At 43.2% G+C, this 21,005-nt stretch overlaps 1 pseudogene; it reads left to right on the forward strand.

Moving 5' to 3' along the window:
- Nucleotides 1-4,726: 4,726 nt before the first annotated feature.
- LOC144684036 (TRAF3-interacting protein 1 pseudogene) lies at nucleotides 4,727-14,140 on the forward strand (annotated as a pseudogene).
- Nucleotides 14,141-21,005: the final 6,865 nt, after the last annotated feature.

The following is a 21,005-nucleotide window of genomic DNA, read 5'->3' on the forward strand; positions in this document are numbered from 1 at the left end:
CTCTTTAAAACAAATAATTTTAAATTTGAGGTATTGTGGGACCGAGAGCCAAAGTAAGTCTGTGAGCACAGGGGTGATGGGTGCATGGGACTTGCTATGAGTTTGGATTTGGCAGCAAAATCCAACCTCCAAACTCCATTTTCAAACACTGTTCCCTAGCCACTGAGTTCACCCTTCTCCCTGGCAACAGTCTGGGACTGAACCAGTTTTTTCACAACCAAAATTGCAAGCCTGAGGATTGGGAGCTGTTTAGAATTCAGCAAAGGAGGACCAAAAGATTGATTATGAGGGGAAAAATAGGGCATGAGAGTAAACTTGTAAGGAACATAAAAGTGGACTGTAAAAGCTTCTATAAGTATGTAAAACAAAAAAGATTAGCAAAGACAAATGTACGTCCCTTACAGTTCAAAATGGGAGAATTTATAATAGAGAACAAGGAAATGGCAGAGCAATTAAACAACTACTTTAGTTCTGTCTTCACAGAGGAAGACACAAATAACTTCCCAAGAATACTAGGGAACCAAGCGTCTAGTGAGAAGGGGGAATTGAAGGAAATTATAGTGCTGGAGAAATTAATGGGACTAAAAGCCAATAAATCCCCAAGGCCTGATAATCTACATGCCAGCGTACTGAAGGAGGTGGCCATGGAAATAGTGGATGCAATGTTTGTCATCTTCCAAAATTCCATAGATTCTGGAACAGTCCAAGCAGATTAGGTGGTAAATGTAACCCCACTATTGAAAAAAGGAGGGAGGGAGAAAGCAGCGAATTACAGACCAGTTAGCCTAACATCAGTAGTAGGGAAAATGCTGTCTATTATAAAGGATGCGATAACAGGACACTTAGAAAATATCAACAGGATTAGACAAAGTCAACATGGTTTTCTGAAAGGGAAATCATGTTTGACAAAGCGACTGGAGTTTATTGAGGATGTAACTAGCAGAATAGAGAAGGGAGAACTAGTGGATGTGGTGTATTTGGATTTTGAGAAAGCTTTTGATAAAGTCCCATGTAAGAGGTTAGGCTGTAAAATTAAAGTACATAGGACTGGGGGTAATATATTAGCATGGATTGAGAATTGGTTAGCAGACAGGAAACAGAGTGCAGGAATAAATTGGCATACTTAGAGTGGCAGTTGATGACTAGTGGGGCACTGCTGGGATCAGCACTTGGGCCCCAGCTATTCACAATATATATCAATGATTTGGATGAGGGAACCAAATGTAATATTTCCAAGTTTGCTGATGACACGGAACTTGGTGGGAATGTGAGCGATCAGGAGGGTGTTAAGAGGCTTCAAGGTGATTTAGACAGGTTGAGTGAGCAGGCAAATACATCCCAGAAGGAAAAAACAGTTCGGACCAGTACTCTTATTTCCCAATTTTTACTGGTGTTCCATTTTAATGTATACCAGGAGCAGTATCCTTATTTCCTAGATTTTATTTTTTTTTCGTTCTGGGATGGCAGATGTTGTATAATGTGGATAAGTGTGAAGTTATCCACTTTTGTAGGAGTAACAGAATGGCAGAGTATTATTTCAATCGTGATAGATTGGGAAATGTTGATGTACAAGGGGACTTGGGTGTCCTTGTGCACAAATCACTGAAAGCCAGCATGCAGGTGCAACAAGCAATTAAGAAGGCAAGTGGTATGTTGGCCTTCATTACGAGAGGATTTGAGTACAGAAGCAAGAGTGTCTTACTGAAGCTGTACAGGGCCTTGGTGAGACTACACCTGGAGTATTGTGTGCAGTTTTGGTCCCCTTACCAAAGGAGGGATATACTTGCCATAGAAGGGGTGCAGCAAAGGTTCACCAGACTGATTCCTGGGATGGCAGGATTGTCGCATGAGGAGAGATTGGGCTGACCAGGCCTGTATTCATTGGAGTTTAGAAGAATGAGAGGCGATCTCATTGAAACATCTAAAATTCTGACAGGGGTGGACAGACTGGATGCAGGGATGACATTTCCTCTGGCTGGGGTTTCTAGAATAAGAGGTCACAGTCTCAGGATATGGGGTAGACCATTTAGGACTGAGCTGAAGAGAAACATCTTCACTCAGAGGGTGGTGAACCTACAGAATTCTCTACCACAGAAAGCTATGGAGGCCAACTCACTGAATATTCAAGAAGGAAATTGATTTCTGGACTCTAAGGATGTCAATGTGCATGGGGAGAGCTTGGGAGTATAACAATGAGATAGAGGATCAGCCAGAATCATATTGAATGGTGGAGCAGCCTCAAAGGGCCGAATACCTTACTCCTGCTCCTATTTTCTATGCTTCTATGTTAACCTTAGTGTCACATTTAATTCCGAGATGAGCTTCTGACCGCACATTCATGCCCTCACTATGACGATATATTTCCACCTATTTGCCCCTCCTTTAACTCATCTGTTGCTGAAACTCTCATTTGTTACTTGTTTTCTCTAGACTTAACTATTCCAATGCCCTCCAGGATAGTCGCTTACATTCTACCTTTCATAAACTTCAAAACTCAGTGATTCAGAGCCAGGACATATCCAGAAGAGGGTAAATCGTGAGCATTTTCAAAAACTGGATTTTATATGTAAGCCACGGAGAAGTCCCACACAACAGCATTCGAAGAAAGAAAGCAGAAGGTATGTATCAACAGGAAGAGTCCCTCCTGGTAAACCAAGCAGAAAGATCTCGGTCAAAGAGCACTCCTAAACAACCTTCAGCCATCTCAGACTGACCACCTGAGGGGTGCCTATACAATTTAATTAAAACGGTTTTGTTTAAAATTCTCAATGAAGGTGTTGGATTTAGTGTGAGATTGTGCCAATCATAATCCTCAGTCTCAGAACTTAAGAAAGTGCTATAATAACCTACATAGGTCAGAAAGCAGCTGTGAATAGTGATTATTTATTGCAGTAATTTCATGAGTTCCAATCGGACACATTTCCTCACATTGCTTCCAATAGCAAGTTTCAGGAAGCCCAAGAAACCTGTGGATGTGGCAGTAAACTTTAAAGTGTCTTGAAATATCACTCCAATTGAATGATAAATAGGCAACCCATCTCACCGGAAATATAGCATGAGGGAGAATTTTCTCCCTGTTGGGGGTGCTGAGCGGGAGCAGATGCAGGCGGGTGCACAGCCGATCACCATCCATGATCGGCTGCGCGCCGCCATTTTACGTGGGCAGGCCAATTAAGGCCCGCCCAGCATGACGCACACCCGGAAGCGCTGACCGCTCCCTGTGTGGGCGGGGAAGTAGGCTGAATCAGGGACTGCGCTCTTTCACGCATGCACAGGAAAGAATGCAGAAATCTCCCTGAGGCACAGAGCTGAGGACATTCAATTTATAAACACTTCATGAAACCTCATCCCACCCGTGGATGAGGTTCCATGATAAACCCAAAGGCCGCCTGGGCTCTTCACCGTTAAGTATTTTAATTAGTTTTTAAATGGCCTTCATAGGCTTTTGACAGTTCAGTGGACACGCAGCCAACTCCCATGTGTGCCCACCGAACTGAAAATCTGAATGACGCGCGGTGACATCGGGACGCATGCCTGACGTCACTGTGCATCATTTTACGCGTCGGCGAGCAGGGCCTGCCCCCACACATCGACCCGAAGATTCTGGCCAAGGAAAACATGATAGAAAACAGAAATGAAAATGAAATTTACGGCTATGAAAAGATATGTGTTGGGAGCAGATATTTAGATTCCTTGTTGCCTTTCTAATTAACAGGTTTGAGTTGGTGAAGCAAGACAGGAAATAATTAGATAACCAATTAATTATTGCACCCATCATTGTGGGAAGTTTGTATTGTATTATGGGTTGGAATTTCCACGTTAGCTTTTTTTATTTTCAATTAAAATGTGAATGCTTCCTCAATTAATTCAAGTGCAACTAGCAGCTATTATATTGTATTTACAGCATTGAAACAGGCTATTCACCCAAACAGGTCCTTGTAGATTTTTATGCTTCACAAGAGACTCTTTCCAACCTTCTTCGTTCTTCATCTAATTCCACCAACATATCCCCCTATTCCTTTCTCACCATATGTTTATCTAGCTTTCCACTATGTTATGATCCCCCTAAGAGATTTGATTCCCAGTGACCAACTCAAAAGATCACATAACAAGATTTTAAGTTTTAGGACTTTTACTGTAACAAACAAACTAAAATCAACATTAACTAGACACTATTTAGTAGGTAACTAATGCTCTAAGCTACAGAAAAGACAACCCCTCCCCTTTTAACTTTTAATACAACTACAGAAAAGATAACCCCCCTTTACCTTCTTACACAACCAAAAACCCTATGCCACAGTTATACTTCACTGCAGCTTTTCCAAGAACCAGTACAACATCACTTCCGGCTTCCAGCTGTTTCATTGCTCACCATTTCACCAAGTAGTAATGTCAAATGGCCATCAAAAGGCACTTCCCTCAGTTTCCAAAGAAGTTTCTAACTGAAAACCAGCACCAGCAGTAAGGTCCACTCCAGAAATTCTTCCTGAAGTCCCATTCCCCGTCTGGCCATGCTATGATGAATTTTCCAGATGCCTTAGATTTCCAGTGGATTTGTCTCTTCCACAAGAGACCATCTCCCCTCCCACATTCTGCCTGGTAGTCCGAAGAAAGGCCACACGCTCCTCTCTGCAGACCTCAGTAGCTACAGCCTTTTATTTCTCTGTTACATCTCTCTCTCTCTCTCTCTCTCTCTTTCTCTCTAGTTCTGTCTGAAATCTTGGAGATGGAAAGTATACACACAGTCAGCCCTCTCAGGTGTGAGAACTTTGTACCATGCTCAGCAAGTCTTAACCTGGATGAACCTATCCCTGTGGTAAGCCACCTGGTCTATTGCCAGGCAGAATTCATAACAGGTCGCATGATCTCTTCATTACTCTATTTTACCTTACATTAAAGAAAAGATTTAAAGCATAGTATAAAAACTTGCATTTATAACATTTAAATGCATCTATGCCAGTCACCTCAACTACTTTTTATCCTGCTTTTTGGTCCATGTTTGGACCAAGGCTGTAATGAGGTCTGGAGCTGAGTCACCCTGACAGAACCCAAACTGAGCAACTGATATTGATAGATTTTTGTTAGCCAACAGTACGAAGGGATAGGGGACAGAAGCAGGTATGTGGAGTTAGGTTTCAGATCAGCCAAGAACACATTGAATGGAGACAGAATAGGCTTAAGGAGTAGCGAGTTCCACACCTCAGGAACATAGGAATTTAGGAACAGGAGTAGGCCAGTTAGTGTTATAATCCTGATAGCCAGTTGGTGAAAGAAGAATCCAAAGCCAGCCTTTACTTGGGATAAATGTATTCGCGGAATGAAACATTACAAGTATATATCTCCTGATTCCATTCAACTCTTGTGTCAGTAGACGTCTCTTTTTATGTGCTCAAGTAACCATCTGGTCAATGCCCTCCACCTGTATGTACTAGTGCAGGATTAGAGCAGTTTTGTGTTGTGGACACATGAATGCTTGAAATGATTGTGACTAAATTATTTTAACTTTTGAACCTACCAGCCATGATTAAAATCCTGGTTAGACCACAAGTGTTCTGCAAGCAACTCTGAGCACCAGACCTTAGGAAGTATATAGGAGCCTTGGGAGGAGTACAGTGCAGTTTACTCCAATCATACCTGGCCACCAGAGGTTAAACAGTGAGAATAGATTAAACAAAGAAAGGCCATATTCCTTGTAATTTAGCAGGTTAAAGGGTGATTTGATTTAGACCAATTTGAGTTAATTGATACAATAAAAATTTAACCCCTTAAGCCTGTTACACTCTTCTACCACTAGTGCACAGTGGTTGTAGTGTATCCCATATATAAGATGCACTGCAGCAACTCACCTAGCCCTCTTCAACACCACCTTCCAAACCTGTGAACTCCACAACCTGGAAAAATAAGGACAGCAGATGCATGGGAACACACCACCTCTAAGCAACACACCATGCTGACTTGGAACTATATCACCGTTCATCTCAGTGGCAGTGGATCAAAATCCTGGAATTCCCTCCCTAACAGCACTGTGGGTGTATCTACATGGACTGCAGCAGTTCAAGCAGGGGGCTCATCACCACCTTCTCACAGGCAATTGGGGATGGGCAACAAATGCTGGCCATACCAACAATGCTCAAATCACATGAAAGAATAAAACAAGTTTTAAAATCAACAGTTGATCAATTGCCAATTGTGGAAGCTAGTCCCAAATTTCTACCATCCTGTGTGTGAAGAACTATTTCCTAGGGCTAAATCTTACCTATGTCGGGCAGGCTGGGTGGGAGCGGGCAGGGGCGGGCGCAGAGCTGATTGCTGCGCGCTGCCATTTTACGTGGCCAGGCCAATTAAGGCCTGCCCAGCATAACATACGGCTGGTAGCGCTCAGTGCTACCTGTGTGGGCGGGAGGAGGTGGGAGAGTTGGGGCCTGCACTCTTTCGCGCATGCTGCCTCAGGGAGGTTAAGTTGATTAAAAAAATTGTTATAAATAAAGTTAAAAATTATTTAAACATGTCCCCTCATCTGACAGTGTCACATCAGCTGGGACATGTTTGTGAGTGCAGCAAAATTTATTAAATTATTTTCTAAAACCTTCAGGAAACCTCATCCCACCCATGAATGAGGTTTTCTGAAAAACGCGAAGGCTGCTTGGGCTCTTCGCCTGCCCGCCAACCTTAAGGTTGGGCAGGCAGTGTTGTTAATAAGGCTAATGACTTTTTTAATGGCCCTAATAGGCCTTTGACAGTTCGGCAGGCGCGCAGCCGCCTCCGGCGCATACCTGCCAAATGCAATATCGGAATGACACACGCCCGACGTCATCGGGTGTCATTTTGCGTGTCGGGCCCAGCCCCCGCACACCTATGGCAATATTCTGGCCCTAATTTCACTCCTGAAAGAACTGACTCTAAAACTTGGACTATGCCCCTAATCCTGGACTCTCCAACCAGCGGAAATAATTTCTCTCCATCTACCTAACCTGTTCCTCTTAATATCCTGAAGGTTTCAATCAAATCACCCCTTAACCTGCTAAATTACAAAGAATACAAACTTTCTTTGTTTAATCTCTCTTTAGAGCTTAACCTTTGGAGGCCAGGTACCATTCTAACAAATCTGCACTGCACGCCCTCCAAGACCAATATATACTTCTTAAGGTGTGGTGCTCAGAATGCTCACAGAACCCTTGTGGTCTAATCAGGATTCTAACCATGGCTGATAGGTTGAAAAGTTAAAATAATTCAGTCACAATCATTTCAAGCATTCACGTGTCCACAACACAAAACTGTTCTAATCCTGCACCAATTAGGAGATTACAAAAATGGGAACAAGTAAAGGCGATGTTCTAAATTCTAAAATTAATTTCCAGCATCGATGTCCCGTATTTTCATGAGCAAAATTTGCGCTGCCTGAAAAAGGGAGCTTAAGGGTAAAGTCTCCCAAAACACCTCAGAATCTGGTTGGCATTTCCTTTCTCATATCTAGAACTGACTGTACTTCTCCAGTTTCTAGAATCAACTTGGATGCTTTAACTTTGTAGCAGTCTTGATCTTTATTATTGAGAGAACATTCTTCCCTCTTTTGATTAATTCACTTTTTATTTGATTGCCTGAATCTTGACTTAACATGGTTGAGATTTAGTAACTTTGCATAACGAATTCCAAGAGGAAACAGATCAGGATGGGATTGAATACAACTTCTGGTTTGTAACATTGGCGCCTTGGTAATTATAGCCTCACTGAAACTTATCCATTGTGTCTGAAAATCTCATTTTGGGAAGCATCTGCTCAATAAGGGAGAACAATATTCAGACGCCGAATTTAGCAAAATCTTGTAAGCATTCCCGTTTAAAATGTGCTATTTAGGTAAAAAAAAATAAAGATTGATGTATTGCAGAACGGTCGTAAAAGGAAAAAAACAATAATGTATGTTTTCTATTACGGGCAAAAGCAATGAGCCGATGGTACATGCATAAGAAATCTTACCTAGGCTCAGAATGCTCATTCTGTGCTTTTCCCTTGACATTTAAGCTCTGTAAATGTGACAATATCAGTAAATCACACTCATCCCTGTTGTCTAAAGACCTGAAGTATCTATTAAGTCTCCATGAAAACAAAGTTACACCTTACACTATTTGGGAATTATGATTGGACTTATTAATCCCCTTCACTGGTCACAACAAGTTGATAAAGCTCAGGGCCCAGTAAAGCCATGAAGTGTCAGAGTATCAGTATGTGTCTGCAGTTTCTAACGCTTGACCTCCACAGGATTGTTGGGTGAAGATGCTAATACAGCCAAAGAAAAATACACTTTAATGTTAATTGTACATTCATTGTGTTAAATTATATACAGGTGGTGGGCATTAACTGGGCATTCACTTGTGCCATTGTAAATAGAAATAGAATAAAACTGTGGTTGTTGGGTTGAGAGGTGCATACTTGTAATATGTAACTCTACTCATTTTTTATATTTATTTAAAGATTGGCTCCAGTTCTGTCCTTCCCCAACTGGCCTTCTGGGAAAAAACACTTAATGCTAATGGTTGGATTGTCACCAATACTAAAATAACATTGACTGCCTTAACAGTCTTAACAATCCAAAAAAGTGGCCATAGTGCCTTATTCCAAAGTAATTTATGAGGCCAGCAAAGGAGCTTCCTGCACACCTTTCCCATCAAGGAACAATGTGTTAAGAAGGAAAAGTCTCTGAAAAGAGAAAATGAGTAAATTAATAGCATATTTTGGATTCTTGCATTAAATTCTGTGGTTATAGTCTTGTGAACAAATCTTTCTTTTTTGGCATTGAATCCACTTTCATTCATTGCAACCTTTTTTTTGAATTGATGTTTGAGGGAACGAACCTAATTGTAGTTTCTGCTGCCTGTGAATTTTACCAACATAAATCACTTTGATGGAAGCTTTTGTGGCTCAATAGGTAGTGTTGCTACAACAAGACAGAATTTAATATGGTGGAATCTCCATATAGCTTTTACATATGTAGGGGGTGGTGGTGTATGTCAGCTTCACCTCTGACTTCTGAGCGGTCCGAATCGTTCCCACTCCCTGGGTTCTAGACCTTGGACTTATTTGGGGGTTGTGAAAAAGTGCAGCAGACAACTGGTTTTGGTGCAAGAAAAAAACTGGGTTTATAGAAGTCACAAATGAACTTATAACATTAGACCATAAGACCATAAGACATAGGAGCAGAAATTAGGCCATTCAGCCCATTGAGTCTGCTCCACCATTCAATCATGGCTTATAAGTTTCTCAACCCCATTCTCCCGCCTTCTCCCCGTAACCTTTGATCGCCTTACCAATCAAGAACCTATCTATCTCGGTCTTAAATACATTCAATGACCTGACCTCCACAGCCTTCTGTGGCAATGAATTCCATAGATTCACCACTCTCTGGCTAAAGAAGTTTCTCCTCACCTCTGTTCTAAAAGGTCTTCCCTTTACTCTGAGGCTGTGCCCTCGGGTCCTAGTCTCTCCTACTAATGGAAACATCTTCCCCAAGTCTACTCTATCCAGGACTTTCAGTATTCTGTAAGTTTCAATCAGATCCCCCTCATCCTTCTAAACTCCATCGAGTATAGACCCAGAGTCCTCAAATGTTCCTCATATGTTAAGCATTTCATTTCTGGGATCATTCTCGTGAACCTCCTCTGGACCCTCTCCAGGGCCAGAACATCCTTCCTGAGATACGGGTCCCAAAAATGCTCACAATATTCTAAATGTGGTCTGACCAGAGCCTTATAAAGCCTCAGCAGCACATCCCTGCTTTTATATTCTAGCCCTCTCGAAATAAATGCCAACATTGCATTTGCCTTCCTAACTACCGACTCAACCTGCAAGTTAACCTTAAGAGAATCCTGCACCAGGACTCCCAAGTTCCTTTGCACTCCAGATTTCTGAATTCTCTCCCCATTTAGAAAATAGTCTATGCCTCTATTCTTCCTACCAAAGTGCATGACCTCACACTTCCCCACATTGTATTCCATCTGCCACTTCTTTGCCCATTCTCCTAACCTGTCCAAATCCTTCTGCAGCCTCCCCGCCTCCTCAATACTACCTGTCCCTCCACCTATCTTTGTATCATCTGCAAACTTAGCCAGTATGCCCTCAGTCTAGATCATTAATGTATAAAGTGAAAAGTTGTGGTCCCAACACTGACCCCTGCGGAACTCCACTAGTCACCGGCCACCATCCTGAGAAGGACCCCCTTATCCCCACTCTCTGCCTCCTGCCAGACAGCCAATCTTCTATCCATGCTAGTACCTTACCTCTAACACCATGGGCTCTTATCTTACTGAGCAGCCTCCTGTGCGGCACCTTGTCAAAGGCCTTCTGGAAGTCCAAGTAGATAACATCCATTGGCTCTCCTTTGTCTAACCTACTCGTTACCTCCTCAAAGAATTCTAACAGATTTGTCAGGCATGACCTCCCCTTGATGAAACCATGCTGACTTTGCCCTATTTTACCATGCACTTCCAAATATTCTGAAATATCATCCTTAATAATGGACTCTAAAATCTTACCAACGACCGAGGTCAGGCTAATCAGCCTGTAATTTCCCGTCTTTTGCCTCACTCCCTTCTTAAACAGGGGGGTTACATTAGCGATTTTCCAGTCCTCTGGGACCCTCCCTGACTCGAGTGGTTCCTGAAAGATCACCACTAACTCCTCCACTATCTCTTCAGCTATCTCCTTCAGAACTCTGGGGTATAATCCATCTGGTCCAAGTAATTTATCCACCTTCAGACCTTTCAGTTTTCCTAGCACCTTCTCCTTGGTAATGGTCACCATACTCACCTCTGCCCCTGACTCTCTTGAACTTTGGGGATGTTACTCGTGTCTTCCACCGTGAAGACTGACGCAAAGTACCTATTCAGTTCCTCCGCCATTTCTTTGTTCCCCACTACTACTTCTCCAGCGTCATTTTCCAGCGGCCCAATGTCCACTTTTGCCTCTCTCTTACCCTTTATATATTTTAAAAAACTCTTGCAATCTTCTTTTATATTACTGGCTAGTTTACCCTCATATTTAATCTTCTCCCTCCTTATTTCTTTTTTAGTTGTCCTCTGTTGGTCTTTGTAGGCTTCCCAATCCCCTGGCTTCCCACTGCTCTTCGCCGCATTGTATGCTTTCTCTTTAGCTTTTATGCTGTCCCTGACTTCCCTTGTCAGCCATGGTTGCCTCGTCCTCCCTTTAGTATGCTTCTTCTTCCTAGGGATGGATTTTTGCTGTGTCTCCCAAATTACTCCCAGAAACTCCTGCCATTGCTGTTCCACTGTCTTTCCTGCTAGGCTCATCTCCCAGTCAATTCTGGCCAGCTCCTCCCTCATGCCTCTGTAGTTGCCTTTATTCAACTGTCATACTGTTACATCTGATTCCAGCTTTTTCCTCTCAAATTGCAGGGTAAATTCTATCATATTATGGTCACTTCCTCCTAAGGGTTCCTTCACCTTAAGCTCCCTTATTAAATCTGCCTCATTACACATCACTAAATCTAGAATTGCCTGTTCCTTAGTGGGCTCCACCACAAGCTGCTCCAAAAAGCCATCTCGTAGACATTCCACAAGTTACTTTTCTTGGGATCCACTACCAATCTGATTTTCCCATATTCTGCATATTGAAATCCCCCATGATCACTGTAACCTTGCCTTTCTTACATGCCTTTTCTATCTCCTGGTGTATCTTGTGCCCCACATCCTGACTACTGTTTGGAGGCCTGTACATAACTCCCATTATGGTCTTTTTACCTTTGCGGTTCCTCAACTCTACCCATACAGTTTCTACATCATCTGACCCTACGTCATTTCTTGCTATCGATTTAATTTCATTTCTTACTAACAAAGCAACCCCACCTCCTCTGCCAACCTGCCTATCTTTTCAATAGGATGTATATCCTTGGATATTTAGCTCCCAGTCCTGATCCCCTTGCAGCCATGTCTCCATGATGCCCACATCATACCTGCCAATTTCAATCTGTGCCACAAGCTCATTTACCTTATTTTGTATACTGCGTGCATTCAGATACAACACCTTCAGTCCTGTATTTCCTGTCCCCTTTCTCATTGTTGTCCCTTTATCTGATGTTCTTGAAGTTAGATTCCTAGCCCTTTCCAAACACTCTGTCCTATTTTGTGTTCTGGAGACTTTAATAGCCTCTCCTGGGCTCTCCTTCCTTTTCAGTTTTTTCATAATTTTCCATGAAGTTGAATCCACCCCCCCAACATACTAACGTGCTGCTTTCTTTCCCATTAGTCATACTTCTTGGAGTTTTACCCTTCCCTCGCCACCCCACTTTCTAGTTTAAAGTCCTGTTGACCACCCTATTTACCCTTTTCGCTAGAACATTGGTCCCAGGTTGGTTCAGGTGGAGACCATCCCAGGAGTCCCATGGACCCAGGAGTCACTGGGGAGGGTGATCAAGAAGCCGCTGCTGACCGAGAAGCTGCTGAGCAAACCGCCTTTCCGCTACCTGCACGACATCTTCACCGAGGTTATAAGGACCACTGGGTTTTTGAAAGGACTGTATACAAAGTTTGAGATGAAATCTGATAATGTCAAGCTTTCCAGTGATGAATCTGTGAGGAGGGTCCTTGCTGGTGAAAAGACAGATCTTAAAGCAAAAGCACTGTCCAGTTCCAAATCACAGGGCAAAGAAAACAGAGAAAAAAAAGAGGACGAGCGCAAGAGGCAGAAGGACAAAGAACAGGAGGAAAGGAATGAGAATGGAATTAAGCACACCAGTGGAGACTGGAAAGAAAAGGAACAGTCAAAGGAACAAGGGAAAGCAATGGACAAAGAAAGAGACCGACACATAGATGGTGATAGACGAGAAAAGGGAAAGGAACATGAGAGGGACCGAGCAAGAACAAAAGAAAGAGATCAGGAAAACCACAAGAATCAAGAGGATGGAGAAAAAGTGGAAAAGAACAAGAATCGAGAAGGAGAAAAAGTGGAAAAGGACAGGATTAGGGGAGATGGAGAAAAGGACAAAGAGCGAAGCAAAGAAAGGGAAAGAAACAGAGACAAAGTGAGAGAAAAAAGACAAAGAGACAAGGAGTGTGAGCATTCGAAAGACCAAGGCAGAGATCAAGAAGCGGAAAGGGAAAAAGCCAAAGAGCAGGACAAGACAGATAGAAGGCTTAAAGTTGCAGCTGAGGAAAAACCACACAAACTGCCTCCAGAGGTGATGAAGAAAGACAGCAAAATTGATATAGACCAAGAGGCTGAGAGCCCTGTAAGGATACCCAGACCTTCATCAGCAAAAGGCTAAAGATGAAAACCAAAACCGGGAGTTGAAGATGAGTCAGATATCGAAGGAGATCTTGAAGCTGCCCACAATTCCATCGAGAAGAAGCATACAGCTGAGGTGAATGGAGAGATTCCTCATAAGCTTTCTCCCCAGGTTACACAGGGCAGGTGAATAGCTCGACCAGTAAGTGCAAGACCAGCACCTCCCAGAATAAAGAAGCAGGAGAGCTCAGATTCACCGTCAGAGAGAATTGGTAGTGCAAAGCCTGTGTCTAATGTAATTGTGGATAAAGGAAAGAATGTTGAAGAGGAAAAGGATGATGATGAACAGTTTGTGGTGGAAGAAGCAGTATCACAGCTGCCAGATATGCCTGAGATGGAACCTGCTACAGTGGTGGAACTGCATGGCAGTGAAGACCATGGTGTGCTTGTCAGGAAGATTTTAGAAACAAAGAAGGATTATGAATCTTCAAAGTCTGCAACAAAACCCAAAGACCAGGAGAAAACCATCATTTCCGAAACGGCAAAAAAGGAAAAGAGGGAACTTGTGGCCAAGGAAATAGAAAAACTACGCACGTCCATCCAGACTCTGTGCCGCAGTGCCTTGCCTCTCGGCAAAATAATGGATTACATACAGCAAGACATGGATTCCATGCAGAATGAATTATCAATGTGGTGTAGGGAAAACAAGAAGCATGCGGAATCTCTTCTATGAGAACAGAGCATCACAGACACAGCTGTGGAGACATTAAAGACTGAACTCGCTGAACTGGAGCAACTGATCAAGGATCAGCAGGATAAGAATTTTGCTGTCAAGGCAAACATACTGAAAAATGAGGATAAAATCCAGAAGATGATTTCAAGTATTAACTTCTCCTCGAGAACGTGAGGGAGGAGAGGCTGTTGCGCAGTCAGCACAGAAATCTGTAATGCAGGTCAGCAAATAAGGTGAAGAAATGATGCAGAGGAGGGACCTTGTAAGACAGCAGACTGACAAATAATGTGTACATGGGTAAAAAAAACATTTCTTTGCATTCCAATCTCTCAAATCAGTTGCATTCCACTAGAGAGATTATTATCTTACATAGTTTTTAAGAAAACAAATACAACATTAGGATTACACTGAGATTATACAGACCTACAAAGTACACTTAGTTAAGAATGGGGAACACATGGCATAACGAGGAAAAATCACACTACTAATCCCCTTACCCTTGTCCCACCCGCAAAACCTGAATAAATTGAACTAGGAGAGGTCAGGGATCATGCTCACCAACCAGTGTTCCTTGACAGTTCAAAATCCAGCCAGGTAAGCCGGTTGTAATTTTGGGGTACGCTCTTTGTGTCCTCTGGGGCCTGCCATTCCCACGTGGTCCTGGTCTGTGGAATCTGGGAAGGTTCTTCAGTTGGGTGGAGGGCGCGGTTGTGGATGGTCGATCTTCGTGGAGGGCTGCGGTTGCAGCCTTATTGTCTTCGGTTGAGCCTGCCACCCCGTGCCCCTCGCCGTGATGTTGCCTGCGGGCCTGCAAACCTCCAGATCTGCTTCCTCCGCTTGGCTCAGCTCCCTGCTTAAACTCAGCTTCAACCGCTCCCAACTGCTCACTGCCCAAAACTCAGATCTCCTGGCCCAGTTATACTGTTTTTTTTTCGAATTTCTTATCTCAATCCAAATCAAGCTTAGTTCTTTGTTTGATTTTGGTGGGCTTCCCCAGGTGATTGTTGTCTTGTTGTTTTTAATGGGCTCGCATGATGTTTATCATTGTCTTCCTGCCCCTGTAACTAGTCTTGAACCGAAAGCCATTGTATGTGTGGAGTATTGATGGGTTCACATAATTGCATTGATTGTTGTCTTCCTGCCTTAGTAGTTAGTAGCGATTATTTATGCAAGATTTTGATGGGCTTTAGTTTCAAGTCTTTCTCTGGGTTGATTGTTTTAAAGGGAAGCATGTGTTTTCTGTCTCCTCTCGTTGTCTGGTTTCAGGTAAAAGTCCAAAAGTCATATCCTTGTTGATGATATGAAAAATGTGGGAATTTTGAGAACCCTTCACATAAAATATGAGTCCAATGGAAGTTTACCCTTATGATGTAGTTTGCTAAGTAAAATATTCAATGCATTTTATTACAGGCCAACAGGTGTTAGCCATGGGTAAGTGGTAGTTCTTTTGCCTCTGAATCAAAAGGTTGGAAGTGTAACACATCAAATGAACAGCACAGAAACAAGCTTTTCAGCCCAGCTGGTCTATGTTAACATTTATGCTGCACTCAAATCCTTCCACCCTATTTCATCTAACCCTCTTAGCGTACGCTTCTATTCCTTTCTCTTTCATGTGCTTATCAAGCTTCACACCTTAAATGCATCTACGTTATTTGCCTCAGCTTCTTCTTCAGATTGTAAATACACCTGTAACCATTTTATAATATGGAGGCCAGAACAGTGCACAGTACTCCACGTACACTAAACTTACATATTAAACATTACATCTTTAATGTAACAGACACAGGCAAAACCCTTTTACATGCACCCAACTAGTTGCATGCTCAAATCCACTCCAGACACTTGAGCACAAAATCTAGGCTGACACTTCAATGCAGTACTGAGGGAGTGCTGCACTGTTGGAAGTGCCATCTTTTGAATGAGACATTAAATCAAAATATTAAACCAAGATCCTGTCTCTTTCCTCAGGTATAAAATCCCACTGTGCTATTTTAATCAAAAGTGGGAGAGTTCTCCCATAGGCCCAGCCCAACCTTTATCCCTCAGCCAACATCACTGAAACAGATTATCTGTTTTTATTTCTGATTTCCAGCATCCGCAGTTTTTTGTTTTTATCTGTCACATTGTCACATTGCTATTTGCTGGACCTTGCTGTGCACAAGTTTGTTGCTATGTTTCCTACATTACAATGGTGACATCACTTTAAAAATACCTAGCTCACTGTAAATCATTTTGGAATATCCTGAGGTTAGAGGCAATATATATGCAAGTTCTATCTCTTACAGAGGCCATTGTTGATGAAGATGACGTAACTGCCTCAAGTAATTGCAGTTGTTTTTAAGTGTTATGAGCCAGATGCCCTGAACAACACAAGATGGGGGAGGATTTTCCCCTCATCGAGTGGGCGTGGCAGGTGGGTCCGGGAGCAGCCGCACAACGGTCTGCCGTCCGCAATCTGATCCCGACTGCGATTTCACGCTGGCTGGCCCATTACCAGCCATCCGGTGTGAATCGCGAGCTGAAACGCTCAGCACTACCTGGGTGGGTGGGGGAGGAGGGCGAGTGCGGAAGTCAGTGCATGCGTGCGGGTGCGCTCACAGAAAGCTCCCTGAAGGCACGGAGCTGCCTCAGAGAGCTGAAGGTTATTCACATTAAAAATAGAGTTTTCAAAATAAAGGAAAACATGTCCCCTCATGTGATTCTGTCACATGAGCAGGCGGCTGTTGAATATGAGTTCTAAAAACTATTATTTATTTTTAATTTAACATTGGAAACCTCATCCTGCCCGTGGATGAGGTTTCCTCAAAAATCCAAAGGCCGCATGGCTTATTCACCCACCTGCCAACCATAAGGTTGGACAGGCAGGGAAAAATTCTATTTAATTAATTGATTAATGGGCTTAGCAGCCCCCTTAATTGTTGGTGGGCCCGCTGCCGACTCCCGTCATGGCTGACGAAGGAAATATCCTGTGAGTGCGCGATGACGTCGGGACGCTCACTCAACATCATTGCGCCCTATTTCACGCTCATGCTTGTTAGGTGCACGCCTGCAAGCCAAGCTGAAAATCCATGGGGTTTATAACAGCACTTGTTAGTATTTTCAAGAGAATGGTGCTCGTCAAGACCCTTCAGTAGCCCCATTGAGTGGTGGTGGCTGAGGGGTGGGGGGGGCTGGTGGGCATGGAGATTGTCGACTGTGTCTGCAACCTAGGGAAAAAAAGCACGCCTCTGGCAGTGAGATATATAATGTTACTTGTTGGATTATTCCACCAAACGGATGTCAATGATTCAAAACATTTGGCAGAATATACTGGATGTGAATAAACTATTCAGTTTTATGCAAGGTTATGTCTCTTGAGGGCAGGGATCTAATACTGGGCAAAAATTTCAAACTTTATCTCTAATTTCTCCATCCCACATCCTCCATGAGTAAACCATTATAAACGGCACAAAGCTTTCGATGCAAGGTTCCTGATGAATGATAGCACAGGTGTCTGGCAAAACTCCAGGGACATAAAACTGCAAAAAAGGAGGAATGGATTACTAATAAATGACAGTGGTGTGTAAAGAATTTTTTTTTAAAGAAAAAAAGATATTAACTTTGCAGGGGCAGTTTTTTTTTAATTTTGTATTTAATACACATTGAGCTTGGTCACTTGCTCTCAAGGTTTCAACTTTTATCTCCCTCTCATCATCTTCTAAAGGCACTAATTCACACTGTGGCTCCTTTCTGCAGACACCAAAGATCCTCTGATCAGGTACCCAGTGGCCATTCTTCACATGCAATGTCAATTTAGTAGTTGTAATATCTACTTGATAGTGAATGGGCCCGTGAATTTTAGTTGCTTTTTTTTAATCCTCAGCCCATAGGTTAAGGGAACTGAGGCTAGTTGTCCTTATCCTATCAGCAACTCAGTTGAGATCAGGATGTTAATCCTGCATAGGCAAGGAATCACATCCTAGACTATGTACCATTTTAGGTGATTCATTTCCCCACTGAACCATCCATGGGATGGCTATTTCTACATTATAAGAGAACATTTGATAATGTGCCACATAATAGGCGTGTTAGCTAAATTAGGAGGATTAAAAGAACAGTGGCAGCATGGACACAAAACTGGCTAAGGGACAGAAAGCTGAGAGTAGGCAAGACCATTTGTTGTTCAGACTGGATGGAATTATACAGGGGCTGTGTTGGATCTTGTGGGCCTTTGTCACACTATTATTGTAGGTGGTGGCCAAGTTGGCACTATAGTTAGAGTTGATCAGCATACACTTCTTAGATGGAAAACATAATGGGAAAAATTTTTCCCCCATTGGAGGGGAAGTGCAAGAGTGGGCGAGGGTGGGTGCGCCTACGATCTGCACCCCCAATCGGGGGCACACCGCCATTTTACATATGTAGGCCAGTTAAGGCCCACCCAGCATGACGTCCACTCAGAAGCGCTATGTGCTCCATGTGCGGGCGCGGTGGGGGGGGATTCCCTCAACTGGGAGCGCGTTCTTTTGTGCATGTACGCGAAAGAGCGCACTGATCTCCCTGAGGCAAAGTGCTGCCTCAGGAAGATCAGCTCCGATTTAAAACTTTTAATAAGCATGTTTAGAATTTTTCCCTGACATGTCCCCTCATGTGACACTGTCACATAAGTTGGGACATGTCCATAACTTTTATCAAAAGCTTTAATAAAAATTTAAATACCCTCATGACACCTCATCCCGCCCATGGATGAGGTTTCATGCTTTTTCCGAAGCCCGCCAGGGCTCCCGGCCTGCCCGCCAACATTAAGGTTGGACGGGCAGGTCCATTAATGACTTTAATTAGTTTTTCAATGGCCTCACTAGGCTGTTGACAGGTCGGTGGGCGCGCAGCTGACTTGGCTGTGCCCCCGCTGACCTGAAAATGGAAATGATGCGGTGTGGCATCGGGAGTTCCACCCGACATCATCCCGCGTCATTTTACACGTCAGCAAGCGGGCCCCGCCCCTGCTCGCCGACCGGAAGATCCTGCCCCATGTTTATTTACAATATACTCAGCAGCAACTACATGTGTGCTTTCACTTTAAACTCTATCTCCATCCTACTGACTACTAACTACAGAGTTAGCCTGTGCTACTCTTCTATTAGTTACTCAAGATCATGTGATCTTCCTTTATAACATTTTTCTTAAAGGTATATTACACATTAGATAAAACCATACTTACCACATCCCTCCCCCTTTACTCGGATATACATGTTATATTTACAATTACAATCTTCTCAAGATAGCAAATTATTTACACTGGTAAGTAATTTACAAATTCAGTCTTTCTGGGGGTTTCCTTAAGCGTGCAGAACGTCTCAGCTCTACAACTTCAGATGCTTTGTTAGGAACCTCCTTCTATGGAGTTGTCTGAACATCAAGCGCTTCGGTGGGCACCTGCAGACCTGTATCCTCAAACCTTGCAGGCACATCAGACACATCAGTCATGTCTGTACTGGGTTGAGTTCTCTCAACAGGAAACGTTGACCCGGTCGTGAACACTGGTGGAATCAATTCTTGGTGACTTGTTTCTCTCTCCCTTAGATGATCCACATGTCTCTGTATGACTCGGTCTTCCACCTCCACGTGGTAAGATAGAGGTCCAGTCATTGCATTTATTTTACCCGGTAAACACTTTGGTTCTTCTCCAAAGTTCCTCACATATACCATCTCTCCCACGGCAAATTTCCTCTTACGACTATGCTAATCATGTCTAGTTTTCTGATTTCCCTGACACCTTTCCACCTTCCTCCCTAAATTCGCCATTATTAAGCTCAATCTTATCCTGAGACGGTGTTTCATCAATAACTCCGCAGGATTTGACACCTGTTGTTGTGTGAGGGGTGGTCCTATAATGAAAAAGAAAGCGCTATAGCTTGGTTGCTAAGGAATCTCCAGTTACCGTTTTCATGCCTGCCTTGAACGTTTGAATCGCCCTTTCAGCTAGGCCGTTTGAGGAAGGGTGGTACGGTACAGTTTTCACATGAGTGATACCATTGAGGCTGATAAACTGTTGAAACTCAGCACTCGTAAATGCTGTATCGTTATCGGAAACGACTACTTCTGGTAGTCCATGAATGGCAAATCTCTGACATAGTTTCTCAACTGTAGCAGGCATCATTGGTGACTTCACCTCTTATACGTCCAACTGTTTTGAATGGGCATCAACAATGAGCAGGAACATTGTTCCCAGGAAAGGTCCAACGTAGTCAATGTGTAACCACGCTCAGGGTCTACCTGGCCACTCCCAAAGGTGTAATGGAGTTGTCACTGGTAACTTTTGCAGTTGCTGACATTGCACACAGTGCTTTACTAAACTCTCTATTTCGCCATCCATCCCGGCCACCATAGATAGCTGGGTGCTATGGTCTTCATTCGGGAAATTCCTGGATGTGAGCTGTGTAGTTCAATTAACAGTGGCTCTCTTCCCTTTGGAAGAACTATCACTCATGCTCCCCACAATAAGACGCCATCCTGACTGGTTATTTCATGGCTGGAAATTTACGGCACTGTCGCGGTGGGGAGGGGGCCGTAAAATGCAGCAAGCCATTCTAAACTCCATTTACTTCAGCAGGACCATAAAAACCCTTTGGTGTAAAATACCACCGTATGTCTTCTGTTGAAGTACGGTTTCATTTAATCAGATACAGGCTCTTGTGACCAACCATGAAGCACTTGTTCTCATACTTGAGATAGGACTGCATCCCTACTTGTCCAGTCTCTGATCTGTCGAGCACTTACCAGCGAGAAATCTAAGAAATTTAACAATAAACAAGTTCTTGTGGAAATGGGACATTCTCATCATTTTCTTGAAAAGGCAAATGACTAAGTGCATTGGTGTTTGTAATTTGATTTCCAGGCCTATATACAAAAGTGCACTTCCATGCTGCCAGTATTAAAGCCTTATTTGTATTTCTGTGCCTTCTTTCTATGTGCCTTCTTCTTTCTAGCACTGACTTTAACCTTGGCCTTATTTTCGACTTCAATATCGGCCAGACTACTCCCAGATGTAAGCTTGACT

Source organism: Cetorhinus maximus, chromosome 8 (assembly GCF_964194155.1).
Source record: "Cetorhinus maximus chromosome 8, sCetMax3.hap1.1, whole genome shotgun sequence".
Lineage (NCBI taxonomy): Eukaryota > Metazoa > Chordata > Chondrichthyes > Lamniformes > Cetorhinidae > Cetorhinus > Cetorhinus maximus.